Source organism: Mustela putorius, unplaced genomic scaffold (assembly GCF_011764305.1).
Source record: "Mustela putorius furo isolate JIRA1106 unplaced genomic scaffold, ASM1176430v1.1 tig00000179_pilon_pilon_pilon, whole genome shotgun sequence".
In the NCBI taxonomy this organism is placed as follows: Eukaryota; Metazoa; Chordata; class Mammalia; order Carnivora; family Mustelidae; genus Mustela; species Mustela putorius.
In genome coordinates, this window is record NW_025421305.1 from 14,299,845 (window position 1) to 14,320,058 (window position 20,214).

Genomic DNA, 20,214 nt, shown 5'->3' on the forward strand with positions numbered 1-20,214 from the left:
CCCACATTGGATGCAGAGATTGCTTAAAAAAATAGAATCTTAGAAGAAAAAAAAGTAATATATCCTGAACCGATTATAGTTGAGGGCACTCTAGCTGAAATAACCAGAGGCCCAAAAGCTGGGCCCACTGAACACATTCCTTCTGACATTTGGTGCCTATGCCAACAGGTGTGATCTTGATTTTATATAAGGGGCTTATGATTGACAATGCCAAGGAAAACATTTCACAGGAGACCACTGCAGAGGAAATAAAAATCTGTTATTTGGGGTTATCGTGAATACACACGGAAGCTTCTAAGACATGTATAATAGGATGTTGGTGAGATAGTGAGTAAAAAAAATTAAGTGCCTGTGAATTTCATATACTAATACGAAAGTTTTAAACAAAGGACACAAAAAGAGTAATGAACAAATTGGGAAACACTGACTAAGAAATTAACAACCACTTCAGATTTGCCCAGTGCCATAAGAAGTGGCCAGGGATTTTGTTAAGTTTTTAGGTCATTTAAAACTGCGACATAAACTGTAATTTCTACTTCTGTTTAAAAAAAAAAAAAAAGGCTTTGAAAGGTAGATTGTCTTTCAAAGATGACTAGAGCTTAAATCTGAGAACCATTAATTTTTATGGCTTGTGGTTTTAAAATATTACCCCTGGGTGGTGATGTTGAGGGGAAGGCCTGGGGGAAAGTTATCTCTGGCCTCTGGGAGTTCTTCTTCTCATCTCCCCTCCCCTGGTCTTCTCTCCTCTCCATTCTTTACCTTCGTCTCCCCCATGTAGCAAAGAGTTAGGAGTTGAGTTTCATGTATTTAATTACACATGCCTGGCAGGAAAAATGCCATGGACAAGGCTGTGATCAAACGATAAGGCCACAGACAACGATTCATTAAGAACGCCAAGCATATGAGAACAGTTTCATTATTCCCGAATATAGTCTAATAAAGTCAATGTTTTATATATTTAAAAATATAAACTCTATATGATTATGCCAATAGACAGCCAGTCATAATAGGTATATGCAAATTATACTTTCATAGTTTAAATCTTCTCACTTTTGGCCTACACAACTGTGTCATCAAGGCAAAGCAGGGTTGGGGTGAAGAGAACCAAGGCTAGATTTGGCTCATGGAGCAGAGCAGAAGACAGTTGAAAACAGGCCCTGAATTCCTGGCAATTAAAGGTCTTGGTCTAGAGTAAGAGGAAAGAAGGATAAAATACTAATGGTGAGTAAAGGAAAAGTTGTTCATGCTGAGAAGAGAAGGAACAGAATAGGGATGGAGAGGGATTTTAAAAGAAGGAAGGGAAGCACCTGGGTGGTTCAGTTGGTTAAGCGACTGCCTTCGGCTCAGGTCATGATCCCGGATTTGCGGGATCAAGTCTTGCATCGGGCTCCCTGCTCGGCAGCGAGTCTGCTTCTCCCACTGACCTTTCTTCACTAATGCTCTCTCTCTCTCTCAAATAAATAAATAAAATCTTTAAAAAAAAAAAAAAGAAGGAAGGGGTTCTGGTCAAGTGGATAGACTGGTCTTAAGCAGAAGATGAACGTTGCAAATACTTAAGAAGATTCCTTCAGACATTTTTAAGGCTAACTGAGGCTTTTCCTGTTCTCATCTCCCACTTTCCCCTACTTCCTCAAAACATTTATGGTACCCCACCTTCCTTAAACTGGGAATCAAGTTTTTCATCCCACAATTAGAGATAACGCTTGATAAGCAAACCAGCTGGCCCACGTAACATGAAACTCTTTCTCACTAAAATATTAATAGCTGATACTGGATCCTTTGCTATTTTGATAAGAAGAGGAAGTAAGAGAATGGGAAGGTCCTGGCATGAAAAAGCTTCCCAAAGAAGGAAAGGAAGAGCAAGAGAAACAACTCATGTTTATGGCATACTTATGTGTCAGGTTCTAAGTGCTTTACATGAATTAACTTGTTCAGTCCCCACAGCACCCTGTCTGAGGGACATACTATTACTAATCATGCTTTTACAGATGAGGAAACTGAGTCATGGTGAGGTTAGAAAACCTGCTTAGGGTCACTCTGGTAGGGCCAAGTTTTGAATTCTGGCATTTCTAGTCCAGAGAGAAGATGGCCCAGGAAACAAAACTTTCCTTTGTGAATGATGTTCCTTAAAGTCCGCCTGTTTACTCCCAAGTGTCAGGGATAAGGAGGAGTTCAGTACAGAGGTGGGTTATCTCACCACAGTATTGTGGATCTCCTAGTTATAGGAACACCAGCAGAGGTTACCACATTCAGGCCTATGGAACACTGTGACACTCTCTCGGTCCCATGTGTGTACTGGTTTGCTGCCTGAATTAGTGATCCTGTTGACGTTATTTAAGCTTCCTGTGCCTCTGAGTCCACATTTGGAAACTGGGTTATTTCCACTTGTCCGCTCTCAGACTCAGGGGAATGCCTCAGAGGGCTAATGGGCTGATACATTCAAAGCGCTTTGAGCCATGAACCAGGACTAACTGAACTTTTAGAGAACAGTATGACTTGGAAGTGGAATTTAAATGGACATAAATGGTAGAATATTCTCCTAGTAGCTTCTTCGGATGTTCTTTGTTGAGCTGCCTGGTCCACCATGGCTGCCCAATTTCTTCTCTAGACTTTCACACTGAACAGCGCTAATGAAGAATGGTCTGGTGGACCTGGGTAATGCCCCTGTAGTCTGGGATTGTTCAAATTATGTGGAGATAAGGATCCTTAATTCAAAATAACAATCTTCCAGCCAGGACCTTGAAAGCTATTGCTTATCCAGAAAGATAAGAAGAACTGGACCCACTCCAAGGAAACATTTTAACTTAATTGCAAACCCTCTGTCTTAGCATTTAATTCAGATGACAGTGATCTAACTGACATGACCAAGGGCAGAAACAATGGCAAAATTAAAAGAAATAATAATGATTTACAAAGAGATGTGGGTAAGGAGATACCAGAGACTCAAAGAATGGGGAGAGAAGGAGTTTCAGCTGTAGCTATGATTAAGGGCCAACAGGCACAAAAAGAAGTATAAAGCTAGGGTTTTTAAAAAAATAAAAATGCTTCTGATTAATCCACATTGTCTAGAGGAATTATCCTCCCACTTTTTACAGCATATACGTATTAGTTGTCAACCTATGTTTGCAGATAAAACAAATGGCAGCAGAATGGTGATCAAAATATTTCTAACAGATGCAGTCATCAACTTAATGATATTTATGCCTTGTATTCATGTTTTTTAAGGGCCAGAGTCATACCTGAGCACAGTTATGCCCTTCCAGACCTGAGAAAGAAAGCAATCATTGTGAGCTAATAAATACAATGGGAATCAAGGGGGAAATTCAGGAGCAGAAATGGGGCAGTTTAAAATAGTTTACAAAAGACTTTGAGAGAAAAGGAAGGACATTGAACAACAAAAGGAAGGTGGTAGACGGTCGAGACCTTACAGTATTAAGAAACTACAAGTCCCAAACAAAGAAAATAAAAGACCGTTTTCCCAAGTGTGGTTGTGATTCAAGCCATTTCAGATAAAAGCTATGACAAATTCCACCCCCCCCCCAAAAAAAATTAGGTGCAAGAAATCTGATTTTAAGATGCTAAGCCTTCCTTTTCGGCAGCATTTTCTCATATCTGCAGATACCTCTTTTTAAGCATTCAAGGCCCTACCTATTACTCACCAAAGGGAAAACACTGATATGGACTTGTCAGTGTAAGAATTAGGACGGTCATAATCTTCCCAGGAGAATTTACAGAATAAAGCTCTTCTTTCCATGAGAAGGAAATTTTAGATGGAAAGCTTGTAGAAGAGGCACGAGAACCTTCCTCAGGTCCTTTCTCCCAAACCTCACTGAAGGCACCTTCTATGTTTACTTCCGTCTTCCTTGGTCTCATTCATGACAGGGGTTGTTATCCAGTTCATAAACATACCTTCACGTTGTCTTTGCCCGGAAAGGAAAGGGTTTCCTTTCGACACAGAACAATGGGATTTGTGTAAGCAAAAGGCCATTTAGGTAAAATTGTGCCGTGATATTTTGCTATGTCCAGTCTACGATAAGGTCATTGAAAACCCACTGATGAACCATAAAGTGTAAAGAAAACCAGCAGTCATTTAACAGTCCCATTTCATGCACAAATGTTCATTGCTTTTGCTGAGAACAGGGTGCAGGGACCAACGCGCCTTATCTCTGTGCCAAAGCTTGTTTACAAGGAGGGGAAGGATGGCTTCCTTGGCCATACTCTGTGAGCCGCCCCACTCTGCAGTGGACTCAATAGGAGGAAGGGTGGAGTGGGCACACAGGGCTTGCACAATGGTCTAGTTCTTTGCACCCCAAATATTTACTGAGACAGTCAGGTCATTCTTTGGAGATTCCAGGCCTAACCTCAAAGAGCCGGCAGACGGACAGGAGGACAAAGAAGGGCTCCCTCTGTTCGGTAAAGATGTGCTCACTGGGTCTACGGTGATCGCAAAAGCAGCCGTATAGAAATACAAGAATTGTCCTACACAGCCTCTTCAAACCGACCCCTCATTTGAAAACTTAGCTTCAGAGCAACTCGCCTAGGCACATCCTTCCCAGGCATTTCTGAGTCTATAGGCTGTTTTTTCCACTGCCTGGAAAAGTCTTCTCCTCTGTCTTGAGTCTACCCTTTCTTCCGATTCCTCTCTAGCAATCTCCACATCCCACTTCTTGTTTTAAGCCTCTCCCGGTGTCCCAGCCCACAGTAATCACTTCGTTCTTCAGCCTCTTACACCACTCTCGTAGCGCTGGTCATTCTGTGCCATTTATCTGTGTATCCATTCAGTTCCCCATCCCCAGCACCAGACGTGGCACCTAACAGTCAACCTTCACTCTGTGCCTAGAAACGATGAGAAATTCTTTAGACTGGTGTAAGCAGGTCTGTCTCAAGTTCATGCTTATGTAAAGTCTATGTAATTTTTAAACCCCAGTGAAAGGTTTTTCCATGGTTAACATGTTTGAAAGGTAGTATATCCTTAATAGGTTGTCATTTTCAGACATCATGGTTTGTTTGTTTGTTTGTTTGTTTTTTAAGATTTTATTTATTCCTTTGACAGAGCTCACAAGTAGGCAGAGAGACAGGCAGAGAGAGAGGAAGGGAAGCAGGCTCCCTGCTGAGCAGAGAGCCTGATATGAGGCTCGATCCCAGGACCCTGAGATCATCACCTGAGCTAAAAGCAGAGGCTTTAACCCACTGAGCCACCCAGGCGACCCCAGACATCATGGGTTTTAATAGGTTGCGTAAGAAACAACTCTCAGCGGATCTGGGGTAAAGGGAAGAGCAATTACCTACAGAGAGCGAGAGGAACAAAGAAAGGATTCATACAGTCCTAAACCCATACCGGTATGACCAACTAGTCCAGTTTACCTGGGACGTTGTCAGTTTAACACTAGAAGTTCCATGTCCTGGACAATCCCTCAATCCCAGACAGACCAGCGCGGTCGGTCACCTACCAAGTGCCCATGAGCATTCTGACAAGAAGCAAATGCAAGTTTTAAATGATGGGCTGAGCCCCCTCTTCCTCCTCTCTCACCTCAAATCCTGGTGCCACAAGCTTCTCCAAAGACACTCTACTCTTCAAAGACAAGTACCCAGTTCCCAAGAAGGAATCCTGGGTGTATTCAGTTCTCTTGACTTCAGAAGCAGTCTCAGGCCTGGGAGGACAAACGGTCAAGGGAAAAAGCTTTATACAGAGTTCTCACAAAACAGAAACTAAAAGGAATATTTGGAACAGGAAACAGTGACCTTTATGGCATGATTCCCAAAGGGAAAGTCAAAGGCAGAGACTCAGGAAGGCAAACGTCCAGAGTCCACGGGAACTCCAGCTTACACCAAACATTCCATACCAGGGCTGCTAATTGCAGAGCCAGAGCAGCTGGTGTGATAATGTTCCCCTGTAATCAACCCAGCTGTGACAATTCGAGTGGATACATTAGCAAGAAAACTGGAACCTAGGATTATGAACACATCTGAACGCTGCTGCATGCAGCAGAACATAGTGGCATACCTTCTGAGCGACAAAAACCTATACCATACCAATAGACACATTCTGAAAACAAAATGGACCTTCAAGAAGCATAACAATAACACCACCATAAAAAATGGTATATTCCAAAATCAACTTCAGCTCTGTAGTTTGCAGAATGACGGGAATTTTTTTCCATAATAGAATGATAGCGCACTTAATAATTTTGATCTGCATATTGTTTAACACAGTAACTTGGAACAATAAAAGCGTAATCGGGAAAGGGAAATTTTACTGTTTGTATTTCTATACTATCGCTCAAGATAAAAGGTGGGGTTGAGGGGCGCCTGGGTGGCTCAGTGGGTTAAAGCCTCTACCTCCAGCTAAGGTCATGGTCTCAAGGTCCTGGGATCAGGCCCCACATCGAGCTCTCTGCTCAGCGGGGAGCCTGCTTCCCCTTCTCTCTCTGCCTGCCTCTCTGCTTACTTGTGATCTCTCTCTGTCAAAATAAATAAATAAAAATTTAAGAAAAAAAAAAGATGGGGTTGATTTCTTTAAGTATAGATTTCTGGGGGCTCCTGTAGAGCATGTGACTCTTGATCTCAGGGTTGTGAGCTCGAGTTCCCTGTGGGGTGTAGAGATTACAATAAACAAACAAACAAACAAACAAACTTAAAAAAGCGTAGATTTCTGTGATTAAAAATGTTCCTGTGTACTGAGGTACAAGTGCAAGTAAGGCAACCTGGCCTAGAGCTGAAATTTAGGGTACATGGTGCAGGATATAATCTTACCACCAGAGGGTATTGTTTCCTCTTCCGGATGGCTGGCAAGTTTATGTAACCACAAACTAACCCTGAACCAGCCCCCACTAAAAATGGGCCAGGCCAGATCACAGCAAAGTGGATTAATCTGCAATATTCCCACAAATTCCCTCTTGTCCTCTGATTTTAGAGAGAGTTCGGTTTTCTTTCAGTTGAGAGAATCAGGCTGGCAGCAAGCCAACCGACACACACTGTTTGTGGAAAACAGATCACACCCCTCCTGCTGGTCAAAACAAGAGAATGGCCACTTAGGAAATTAGCCCAGGTGGCTATTTCTGATTACCCCAGAGGCAGGAGTTTTAAGGGAGTGAGAACTCAGAGACTAGAATGAGGGAGCAGAAGGGATTTCAGGGGCAGCATGGCCTCCTGCTTGAATTTTGATGTAAGCTGATTTACAACTGAAAAAGGTCCATGTCTTGTTAGAGACCAAAAAGCCTAGGAAAGTTACCAGAGAGATTTTGACAACTTCCAAAGTCAGCCAGGGAATCTGTCCCAGCCCATTAGTATACCGAATTTAGAAAGCAAGGCCCTGGAAAGGTGCCCCAGGAGGATGCCCAAGGGAGTCAGTGTGAATCCAGCTAAATGCTTACTCTTGAAAAAGGAAGGCTTTGTCCCCTCCAGCTCGCTCCATGCTCTGTCAGGGAGACAGGCTTGAAGTGCAGAAATATGGGATATTAGGTCATCTGCCTGACCGAAGGCAAGTTCAACAAATCCAAACTTGAAGTCAATAAAAAATTTCCGTTTTTTTAATGACCAAAAATAATACTTGCTCCCTGCTAAAATTTCAAACAATACAGAGGTAAGGGTAACAAGTGAGGGACTTTCTTCTCACAGCCAGCCCACTCCCCTCAGTCCCACGTGCCAGGAATGTTCACTGTTGATGATTTGCTCATATTTTTCAGGGCCTCCAATTTCTTTTTCTTTTCTTTTCTTTTTTTTTTTTTTTCAAAGTTTATGTATTTATTTGGGGAGGGGGCAGAGGGAAAGGAAGAAGCAGACTCCCCACTGAGCTTGGAGCCCAGATGGGGCTCCATCCCAAGACCCTGAGATCATAACCTGAGCCAAAGGCAGACGCTCAACTGACTGAACTACCCAGGCTCCCCCAGATCCTCTAATTTCTATGAATAATTAAAAAATTTAGCTAGCTCTCCATATATCTATTCATCCCATGCATCTCTCAATTGCCCGTTTGGTTTTGTCTTATTTTTGCAAAAAGGAGATGCTAAAATACATATTCTTCTACTTGAGTTGTTCATTCCGTAGACCATGGAATTTTTCAAGTTTGTCTCATTCTTTTTAATAGTGACACAGTATCCCATTGTACAGATGTCTCGTAACTGTTTTAGCCCTTGCCCTGTTGATGGACATCGATGCTGTATCCAATTTCTTTTTCTATTACAAAACTGCTATAATAAAAATTCTTAATTAAAAGAAATAGTTATTGGAGCGCCTGGATGGCTCAGTCAGTTAAGCATCTGCCTTCAGCTCAGATCTTGATCTCAGGGTCCTGGGGTGGAGCCCTGTGCTGGATTCCCTGCTGAGCAGGGAGTCTGCTTCTCCCTCTTCTTCTGCCCCTCCATGTGCTTGTGCTCACTCTCTCACTCACTCTCTGTCAAATAAACAAAATCTTAAAAAAAATACGAGAAAATAAATAATAATTATTTTTTTGAAAATAATTATTAATGGGCATGTGGTGTTAAGGATCATACACTGTGCTAAGCCCTCTATAGGATATTAAGATGAATAAAATATATGTTAGCCTACTTGGAGTTTCCTCTCTGGTGGGGAAGAACTATAAATATCTGACATATGAAAAAAAAGACTCAAACACTAAATCATTATACAAATAATATTTTCAAACAAATAACACTCACTGCCCGGGGAGCAGAGAGAAGGGAGGCATCCAGTTTTAACAGCTGGGTTAGGAAAGGTTTCATGAATTGACTCTATCTATGTAGAGATGTGCTTTAGTGTGTTGGATGTAGGGAAGTTGAGGGGTAAGCTTGTAGAAGCCTTAACGAAGTCATCCTTTTCACCACGCCCAGAGATACGATTTTTGCTACCTGAATTATCTTTAGCAAATATAATTTCAGAAAGGTCTGGGAATGCTTTGTCCTTCTTTCTAAGCATATTTTGGTGGGTGTAGTCTGAAACTGAAAACTCACTACAAATATCCAACATGGTATTGCTTTTGCTCTAACCTCAACATTTTCTGGGTATGATCTCCAAATTAACATGTCAGAGACGGTTGAATTATTCTTGTTCCATGTGGTGTGACCCTCCAGAAAAGGATTTTATCCGTACACTAAATCCAACAATGTGTTTTAAAAAGAAAACGTGGAAAACTCACTTGGGATAACAAATCTCTGTAAGTTGGAATCCTCCTGGCTAGCATGTAAACATGCTGAAAGGAGAGTTTTTATTTTTAAGCAATCTTAATTAGCAGGTCTTCTTCTTATTAACGTCTTCAAAGTGCTCTGAGCTCCTCCCCAGATGAAAGCTTCTGTGTGCATACAAATTATTATTATGCTCACAAAATACACACACTAAATGCAAGAAAAGTGCAAACAGTTTAACTCTGCAGCCTACATGCCCTTGAGACACTTTGATCTGCCAATATAGCCATCAATTATTCCATATCCTTTACTCTCTGAATGCATGCATCAAAGCATTCTCATGCACACCCTTGTAAATCCAGCTGTTTATTCCAAAATAGTTCCTCTTAATTAACCCTTGTTTCCTTTCCCCTTTGTTGGCAGCTGCTGATTCAGCTTTTCTTCTTTTGAGAAGGTATATGTAACCTTGGCTTTGAAATGGAAAATACCTCCATTTTTTCTCTACAAAGATGGTCATGACATAGAAGATGTGTATTAATAAAGATTTTTTGGGGCCCTAGGAAAATGCATGGGATCCAGGAAGTGAAAAAAGCATGGTACAAAAATGTATAGAGTACTATCTCAACGGTACCACTAATAATTGCTAATATGAATTGCATACAATCATTTAGCTCACTGACCTGAATGCTTTACCTATGCAATATATGCTAATCTGCACCATGAGGTGAAAGCTATCATCTCCCATGTGGCCATAAAGACCCTGAAACTTGGAAAGGTTAAATGATGGGGTTCTCTCTGGCACTGTTTGGTTCCAAAGCTCATTCCCTTAGTGATGATCATTTTGCCTTTTAACAGTGACTGTCCCTTGGTAGAGAGATTTGGGATAATTTTTTTTTTCTCCCAGCTATTTTACACTTACACATTTTAAAAAGAAACCAAACTCACATACTAACCACATGAATTAACCAAATAAAAATAAAGAAGGTATTACTTATGGGTGTGCTGACTTGGGATAAGCATAAGAAACATGTCATTAACCTCAGAGTTCTCTGGGTCTTTACTTCCTCATCTTTAAAAATAAGGGGATCAAACAAAGTGATTTCAGAGGCACCTCTCAATTGTAATGTTACTTTAGTCTTTTAGTTCCTGATTATGCTACAGAAATGGCACTTTCCTTCAAAAATAAGTAGGTTCTAGTTCCCTAAATTTGCTCAAAGATCTGTTAAGCACTGAGGGAAGAACCACAGAACTGAATGTTAAATGAATCCAGGTCGTGATTCATCTTTGAACACCAAAGAAGAATAAAGACTACTTTTGTTAATGATGAATATTGAATAAGTATTGTAAGGTTATTACATAATTAATAAACTATAATCACAAGTGAAGAATACGCACATTTTTCTGATCTAAGTCCAGAGTAAAAGACAACAAGTTGCATTGAAACTCAGGGCCAGGTCTCTTTCTGACCAGGGTTTAGTTTGGACATGTCTGGAATGTAGGAGTGAGAAACCCTTTGAAACAACATGGAGAGTGGGTGTTTCCAGCTGAGAGGAGCATTTGATCTTTTCTTGGAAAATAACTACCTGCACTACAAAGAAAGGTTGCTCGTCCCCACACAGGAAGCATGTGGCGCCAACCATGAAGAAAGGACAGAACCACCTATAATACTATAAATGTTAAGATGTCTGGGAAGCATGAAGAATATTTATTTCTGGCCACAGAGCATTATATTTATTTGTTATTCCTATTTCTGACAGTAGACGAGTCTTTATTTCCTTTGCTTGGAACTCTTCCACTCATGGAGTCTCATTTTTCAACGAGAGAAACGTGAAGACTTAACATATAATGGGTATCCAATAAATATGAACTCATTGAAGGAAGCATATTAATAATTAAACTTCAATTAGAAGTATAGTTTTTTTTTAAGGTGAGACTTAGGAACATTACTCTTTCCTTGATGAATGTCTGGAAATCCGTCTTCTACAGATGCTAGAATATTCATATAAACCATCAATTAAAAAAAAAAACAAAAAATTTTCCATACCATGTGGATCAAATACTCAAATACAAAAAATGAAATCATGGTAAAGTTAACAATATAATAATTTAATATTTTCAGTGTGGTAATAAGAGCAACAAAAACAGACACACATAGGGAAGAAAAATGGATGAAAGGGGTCAAAGTTTACAAACCTCCAGTTATAAAATAAAGTCTTGGGGATGTCATGTGCCGCATAGTGACTAGAGTTAATAATACTATATCGTATATTTGAAAGTTATTAAGAGAGTAGATCTCAAAAGTCCTCATCAAAAGGAAAAAGTAATTTTTGTTACTATGTATGGTGACAGATATTAACGAGACTAATTGTAGTGATCACTTTGGAAATGTATACAAATATCAGGTCATTATGTTGTATATTTGGAACTAACATAAAGTTAGAGGCCGATTATTCCTCAACCAAAAAATAATACTAAAGAGTCTAAGAGATAATAAATAACAACAGATAAAAAAGATTTGCAGTTCATATAAAGATAAAAATGTATCTACCAATGTATAAAGAGTTCCTAGCAATCAATAAGAAAATGACCAACAACCCAATAGAAACAAGAGGGGAAAAAATGAACTGGGAATTCACAGAAAAAGAAACACATATGGCTCTTGAGCCTAAGAAATAATGCTCAATTTAACTCAGAATTTGAGAGATGCAAGATACAACTGTTTTAAGTTGTTTTGTCCTCCCCATCAGATTGGCAAAAATTTACAAATTTGATAACACACTCTGCATTCAAGACCATGGAAAAGGAAGCCTTTGCGTTATGGGTAGAACAGTAAGTTTAGGATAAAATTTGGGACTCCTCACTTGCACAGGTCCCTTTTGAGGCCCTGGGAAGTGTCCCAACAATTTTTCAACATGTTACGTCGTTTTTGAGAACTTTGCAAAGTAAGATATTTTAATCACAACTGGTTAAGGCCACTGTTCTCTTTCCTCTCAGACTTCGTCTCCATCATGCTTTCCTTTGTGAAGCGTAGCATTGGAATGGCATCAGGAGCTCCGGAAATCAGGTAAAAGGAAGCAGACTTGAAGACACATTCAGCTTGGATGTAGTAGGGTATATTTATGTGGTATGCAGTCACTTCCATGAGAGCCAGCTTATCGTTAGGCGTCCTGGTATTGGACTGGTTTCCACAAATACTCCTACCACTCACTTTGCCAACCACCTGCTAGTCTGACTACAAGCTGTGGGGCTGGAGATCATACTAAAATATCAATATGTCTTACGGTGACTGGTATTAGAATTATGTAGATAGTGGGGGGAAAAATGAGGCTTGAAATAAATGGAGCCAGAAACCAATCTGTGAGAAATTATTTAAATCATTAGATATGTAAAATTACATACAGACTGCTTACTTCTCACAGATATCCAATCAAAATGCATATTTTTACCTGCTAGGATATACTTGATAATGTAGCAATTATAAATGCACCATATATTTATAATATTTTTTTAAATGGGAATCCTGTGAAATAGAATGTATCAGAATTTCTGAGTTGTAGGACACAAACTTGTAACAGCACTACATATTGGAAGCGTGTTTGTGTGAAATTGGATGCTTTATGCACCCCAACTGTCAAAAATTTTTAAGAAGGAATTTCAACCAACCATGTTAAAGAGAAGACTAAATTATCTTTCTGCTTTCTGTCTTTAAAATGATATTACAAATGTCTGGCCAAAGAAGAGGTAATCAGTGCTTGCAGCTAAGAAAAAAAAGGTGGGGGAGAATGAGGAAGGCATTATAGAGATATGTCGGGTAGTTCATTAGGAATGATATTATCTTACTTTACAAGTTTCTGTGATTTTCATGTCATTTTTCTTTTTTTTTTAATTTAAAAAGCTATTGTGGGACGCCTGGGTGGCTCAGTTGGTTAAGCAGCTGTCTTCGGCTCAGGTCATGATCCCAGCATCCTGGGATCGAGTCCCACATCGGGCTCTTGCTGAGCAGGGAGTCTGCTTCTCCCTCTGCCTCTGCCTGCCATTCTGTCTGCCTGTGCTTGCTCTCTCCCCACCCTCTCTCTGATAAATAAATAAAAAAAATCTTTATATAAAAAAAATAAAAAGCTATTGTGATTGCCTTTCATATTCTATGTAAATATTCTTTCCTTTCATATTTAAAAAAAGATTCACTTTGTATCTACTTTGAGTGAGATAATTTTGTATCCTTTTTCTCTTTTTTTTTTAATATTTTATTTATTTATTTGACACAGAGATTACAAGTAGGCAGAGAGGCAGGCAGAGAGAGAGAGGAGGAAGCAGGCTCTCTGCTCAGCAGGGAGCCCGATGCGGGACTCGATCCCAGGACCCTGAGATCATGACCTGAGCCGAAGGCAGCGTCTTAACCCACTGAGCCACCCAGGCGCCCTGTATCCTTTTTCTTAGTGAAGGCCCACAAAATTATAATCTTCAGACTCCATACAACCTGAATCCATCTTTGTAATTACCCAACTCCTAGAAAATCTCAAGTGTGGGAACTTCACACAGTTGTTCTTCACAGGTGTGAAATGATGATTATTCAGAGCCAAATTGTTCGTAATAAAAGAAGGTTGAACTTGGTAGGTTGAACAGTTTATGGAGTACAGGCACATAATGTAATACTACACAACTCTGAAAAAAGAGGACACACTGTATTCTGATATGGAAAGGGCTATGTGATATATTGTTCAATGAATAAACCACAGGGTAGGACAATGTGTTTAGTATGTTACTTTTTATTTTAAAAATAAGCAGGAAGAATGGGATCATATATTAGTCTTTGTTTATCTTTGCATAAGTATGTTCTGAAAATTAATAAAAGTGACTGCAGGGAGGGAGCCTTGAGTGGAATGGACACAGAAGAGAAAATGAGATTTGCTCACCATTTACCTCTATACAAGACATGTCTCATAACTATTCAGAAGTTAAAATTTCAAATACTGGTTTTCACTTTGGCCACATTCATGGGGGTGAAGGGGATGGGCAAGGGGCATCCTTTTGACACATCTTTGAAATACTAATTCAGTTGTTCATTAGCCATCAGCTTTAAGTTCCTACCTATTTGTTTTAGCCTTATTTATATATAGTCAACTTTCCACCAAAAGAATTGTTAAAATAACCTGACTGAATTTATTGTAAGCATCTAAAAAATTGCATTAATGCCAATGAAAATATTTAATTACTGGAAAAATGTAAAATTGGCATACTTCAAAAGAAATAAAGGCAAGGGATGCCTGGGTGGCTCAGTTGGTTGGGCAACTGCCTTTGGCTAGGGTCATGACCCAGTGGTGTGGGATCGAGTCCCACATCGGGCTCCTTGCTCGGCAGGGAGCCTGCTTCTCCCTCTGCCTCTGCCTGTGTCTCTGCCTGTGCTCGCTCTTTCTCCCTCTCTCTCTCTCTGACAAATAAATAAATAAAATCTTTATTTAAAAAAAAGAAATAAAGGCAAAAAATGAGACTTATTATTTTTTTAATATTTTATTTGTTTATTTGCAGAGAGAGATCACAAATAGGCAGAGAGGCAGACAGAGAAAGGGAGATGCAAGCTCCCCGCTGAGTAGAGAGCCCGATGCAAGTATTGATCCAGGACCCTGAGATCATAACCAGAGCTGAAGGCAGAGGCTTAACCCACTGAGCCACCCAGATGCCCCGGGACTTATTATCTTTAATATGCAATTCATATAAAGCAAAAGAAACTTGAAAAACTACCAAATAATTATGAGCAATGGATAGAAATACACTAGTCAGAAAAGGGGGGGAAATGTAAAAATATTAAACTAGGAAGTCATCATTCATTTCACCCTCTGCTACAACCTCATATCCAATATATTGCAAGGTGGTGTCAGTTTTACCTAAGTGTCTTCACCATCATCACTGTCATCACCCTAGCTGGTTAAGACTAGTGCAATACCCCTTAAGTGGTCTCTCTGCATTGTGCTAGCTCTCCTTCATTGCATTCTTTGCACAGAGAGATCATTTTTAAAGGCCTAATCTGGGGGCCCCTGGGTGGCTCAGTTGGTTGGGCTTGTGCCTTTGGCTTGGGTCATGATCCCAGGATCTCTCTCTCTCCGTGTATGTCAAATAAATAAATCTTAAAAAAAAAAGGATTAATCTAATTATATCTCAACTCCACACACCATTAAGACCCTTCCCTGACCTCCCATTACTTATGTTAAGATCAAGATCCTTTAAGGATCCTTCTCATTTCAGGGCCTTTAAACACTGATGTACCTTTCTCCCCGCCAATCCTAACCCATCCATTCACTCCCGTGAATTGGCCAATTTTTGCTCATCCTTCAGATTTCACCTGAAAGCTCACTTTTTCAAGGAGAACTCCCAGACTGGGTCAGGAGCCCATCACAAAACTGAGAAACACCTATCTGGCTCCTTCCCCGTGCTTAACACAGGTATAATTCTATTTCACTGTGTGACAAATGGGAGTTGGTAGGAATTGCCCCTACTAGTGAATCCACCAGGACAGCGACTGTCTTGTGTGACCTCATAACCCCAGCACCAGTCATGTTGTCTGATGGCTGGGATGACACTTAAGCTTTTGTTGAGCAAATGAATGAACATTACTGATAATAAAAGATAGGGACCTCAGAAAAAGTAGATACTGATTTAGCCTGTAAAATTGGTAAAAATTAAAAAGGAAAGCCAGTGTCTACTTGTCATTAGTGTGTGTTTAACTCCCTTCTATCTTCAAAAAAAGAAAAACAGTGGTAAAAAATACAATGTAAATTTGCCATCATAACTATTTTGAAGTATACAGTTCAGCAGTGTTAAGTATATTCACACTGTTGTGCAATCTGAAAGTTTTTCATCGTGCAACCCTGAAACTCTGTACCCATCAAACAATAACTCTTCATTTCTCTCACCGTCCAGCCCCAACTATTTTATTTTCTGCTTCTATGAATTTAATTACTTTAGATACCTCATGTAAGTGGAATCATATGGTACTCGTCTTGTGTCTGACTTATTTCACTTAGTATAATGTCCTCAAGTTTCATCCATGTTGTAGCATATGACAGGATCTCTTTCCTTTTTAAGGCTGAATAATTTTCCATTACTATGTATACGCTGTTTCCTTTCTCCATTCCTCCATCAGTGGACCTTTGTGTTGCTTCTACTTCTTGTTATTGTGAATAATGTTGCTATGAACATGGGTGCGTGAGTATCTCTTTGAGACCTTGGTTCTAATTCTTTTGCATATATAGACCCAGAGAGGGATTGTTGGATATCTTCTTTGGGAGGTGAAATTCACATACCACCAAATTAACCATTGTAAAGTGAACAATTGAATGGCATTTACTACACTAACAGTGCTGTATAACCACCACCTCTGTCTAGTTCCAAATCATTTTCATTATTTCCAAAAAGAAATCCCATCCCCGTTATGCCATTTCTCCCCACATTCCCCCAAACCCCCACAACCAACAACCTACTTTCTGTCTCTATGGATTGACCTGTTCTAGATATTTCATGTAAATAGAATCATACAATATGTGGTCCTCTGTGTCTGGCTTCTTTCACTTAGAATAATGTTTCCAAGGTTCATCCACATTGTAGCTTGTATCACTACTTCATTCCTTTTTAATGGATAAATACTGCTCCACTATATGGATATGCCACACATTTTGATTTATGCAATCATCTATTGATGGACACAGGTCATTTCCATAGTTTGGCTGTTATGAATAGTGCTTCTATGATTTCCTACCTTTTGGGTGGGCATGTAGACTGGTACTGAATAGACTAACCACCAAACCTGCTTGGTCCTCATCTAAACATGGTATCATTCTCTGGTACTGACTGGTCAGTGCCTCTGCCACTGATGGTTAAATATTTTGAAAAATTACAAGATTACAAAAATTACCACAAAAGCCATGTAGGAAAGTCATGTTCTGTTTCGCCTAACCCCAGAAAAGATTGAGACAGAAACGGGCACTTAGTCAAGAATAGCCAAAGATAATCTGTCCAAGGGACCAATGATGAAGCTTGGAGTAAAATTTCAGTCTAGATAGGCATAATGTGATTGGCTGACCCAATTAGATTACTTCTGTGATGAATATAAGATAGAGAGTTGAGCAGTTGTTGATATGGGCAGATGAAATAGACCAGTTTTTAATGGTGGATCTCCAGGGCAGAGCCTCCAGGGCTGTGACTGCTGGTGGGTGACAAAGTGATAGGCTGGTCCCCAGAGCTCCCTGCATCCTGAATGACCTTCAGTTGCAGTCTGCATGGCCCAGCTAATTCTTCTTCCTTCTGTGACATTACGGGAGGCCTGGCTTTATGGCTTGGATTCCTGTCCCAAATATTTCTGCAGTTGTCATTCCTATAAACCTCCCAGTGACTGAAGCAACTTGAGTGACTCTTTGCATCCAAAAGAGCTTAAGGAAAACAGCTCTGAAAAGAAGTTAGGTAGGTTGTATATCAAGAACTTTCTCTCTGGAACCCCAGTCTAGGACAATAATCCCAAAGTCAGGAAAGCCATATGCACAAAGAAGTTAATCTTGATTTCAGTTTAATGCAAGAAATTGGAAATATGTGCCCAAAGGTAGGAGGATGATTTTGAAAAGGAAAAAAAAATGAAGTTATCTAAAGTAGATTACTTATTTATTCAGAATTATACATATAAAGAGTTTTGTATTAACATTGACATATTGCTATATTGTAATCTTAATTGGAAAAAAAGCAAGAAATACATATTCATGAGAAGAATATTCATAGAAAGAAACATGGTAAAATATGAATAGTAATTATACCAAAAATCTTTGGATGATTTTCCCCCATATTTACATTTTTTAAATGAAATGTGCATATGTTGTTTTTATAAGGAGAAAAAAAAACTTAAAAAAATAGAAGCAGAATATAACATGGCTTTCAGACAAAATTAATCCTTCTATTCTAAATATTCTAAAAATATTTACTGATTGAAAAAGAGGGAAGGACCAAGACTTCAGTGCAAGTAGAAAACTAAAAGGAAAATATCATGGACTCTTGCAGGATTCAGTCTCCACCATACTCCTGGGGGAACCAGATGGGTCTCTGCTTTTCCAGAAGGTACAAGATACTGCCTTTTGTAGCAAGGACAAAGAACGGTTGGGGTAGCTGAGAACACCATTGCTCTGACAATTCTAAGCTCTTAATGGTTGAAAAGGGCCAAGACATAGAGCTTATTAGAAAAAGCTAGTGCTATACCAGATGGCAGTTTCAACTGGCCAGATTTATAATTTTTCCATGAGGGTCAGAAACATATGCCCAGAATGTGGTATTGGCATTGTAACAAGACTACAAGAACACAACCTATGGAAACTACTTGAATATTTGTTTTATATGAATTTTATTTGCTTTTCACACACGCTACTAAAGTATTCCCCTCAGCTGCTGAGCAAGCATTTATAGCTTGTATATGGCCAAATGGGCCAAAAGCTTAGTGTCGTGACCTGTTTAAAAAATCAAGTATCTTGAAATAGTTTAAAAAGAAAACAGACAAACAGTGGTGGCAGAGAGAGATGGAGTAATCAATTAATGGATGAAACACTAAGTTATGGAGTGTTTACAGTGTGCCGGACACTGTAGTGAGCTTTGGGGATATTAATTCCTGCTCCCATGGTGTACGTATCTCCCGAGTAGGTTGCAAGGTAAGGAGGGGGGAATATGACAAATAAAAAAAGTGAGTAAGTTAGGTAGCATGTTGGAGAGCTTTGGAGAAAATAAAACAGTAGAAGGGGTTAAGGAGAATCAGTTGCCAGATTCTTAGAGTTTAAATAAGGTGATTAGGAAAGGTGACACACAATATTTGAGTAGAGGTGTGAAGAAGACAAGGAGGAGAGCTCAGGAAATGGGTTCTGGACAAAGGGAATAGCAGATGCAAAATCCCTGGAGCAGGACCGTCTCTGGCCTGTTCAGGGACAGTCAAGGAGATCAGGAAACTGGGAGCAGGTGAGCAAGGGGAGAGCAGTGAGGGAAGAGAAGTAATGGAGGTGGACCAAGTCCCTGACAGTCTTGAAGGGCGTCATAAAAGAAGAAAGGGGGCAGATGCATCAGCAGATGCTGATTAGCTGTGGAAAGTAATAAAGACAGATGTCACGAAGATCATTCCAAGATCTTTAGCCCAAGTGACTGGGAGTAGGCAGTGTCAGCAGCCAAGACAGGGAACACAAGAGGAGGGACACATTTGTACCAGAGAGGGCACGAGAAGAGAGAAAGGGCAGAAATTTTGAATTTGTTTGGAAGGTGGTTATTTTAAGTGCCAGTGGGACCCCCAGAAGTTTGACCTGGAACCTCAGGAAACAGGTCATTTTGGCGATGCAGTGGTGAATTACCAACAGAGTGAGAAGTGCCCAGAGTTATGAGAGTGAATGAGTGGGTGACCAATGGTAAATGCTAATAAGTGGTTGTTGAATCACCGAGTGAAACCACTCAGGGAGGGTGTTGATTAGGTTCTTGCCAAGTGAGGAACAGATAAGTGACCTCAGATATAGAGGTTTTGGTGAAGCTACCTGGGAAGGGGCAGAGGGACAGACTCTCCAGCAGACTCCTTGCCTACTGAGTGTGGAGCCCTATGCGGGCTCAATCTCAGGACCCATGACCTGAGCCAAAAACAAAAGACAGTTGCTTAATGACTGAGTCACCCAGGTGCCCCCAGAAGACATCCTCAAATAGCAGCAGGACTCATGGGGCTTGAAAGGTCACCGGGATATACAGTGAAGTTGTTGTGAGTAGGTTGCATGTTTTGTTCATCTGCCCAGTGCAGGCGCCCTTGTAGTCATCAAGTACTCTCTGTCCCTGCTTCTCCTGCTCATGATACAGTATCTCTCTCTCACACTCCCTCTCACTCTCTGTCCATGTTCCTCAGGAGAAGTAAGTTAATTTATTTAGGTGGTTATCACCCATTGTAGAGAACACTTGGTTGGAGCCTGGGTAGCACCTAGGCCAACCCACAGATGCCGCCTTGGGACCAGGAGCTCTTCTTTTCTTGTCGAGTCAGTTTAGTGCAAGCAATACATGGCACAAGGCATGGAAAGAATGATTATGGAGTCATCAGTGGGCGATGGGTTGC

General features: G+C 40.2%; 1 protein-coding gene across 2 annotated transcripts in view; it reads right to left on the reverse strand.

The window, feature by feature from the left end:
- MED4 (mediator complex subunit 4) overlaps positions 1-5,697 on the reverse strand; it is a 44,444-nt gene extending 38,747 nt beyond the window's left edge. For both annotated transcript variants that reach the window (XM_045076667.1, XM_045076666.1), the window contains exon 1: positions 5,531-5,697. The gene's annotated coding sequence lies outside the window, so the exon portion shown is untranslated. The remainder of the gene's footprint in view (positions 1-5,530) is intronic.
- Between the last annotated feature and the right edge of the window lie 14,517 nt (positions 5,698-20,214).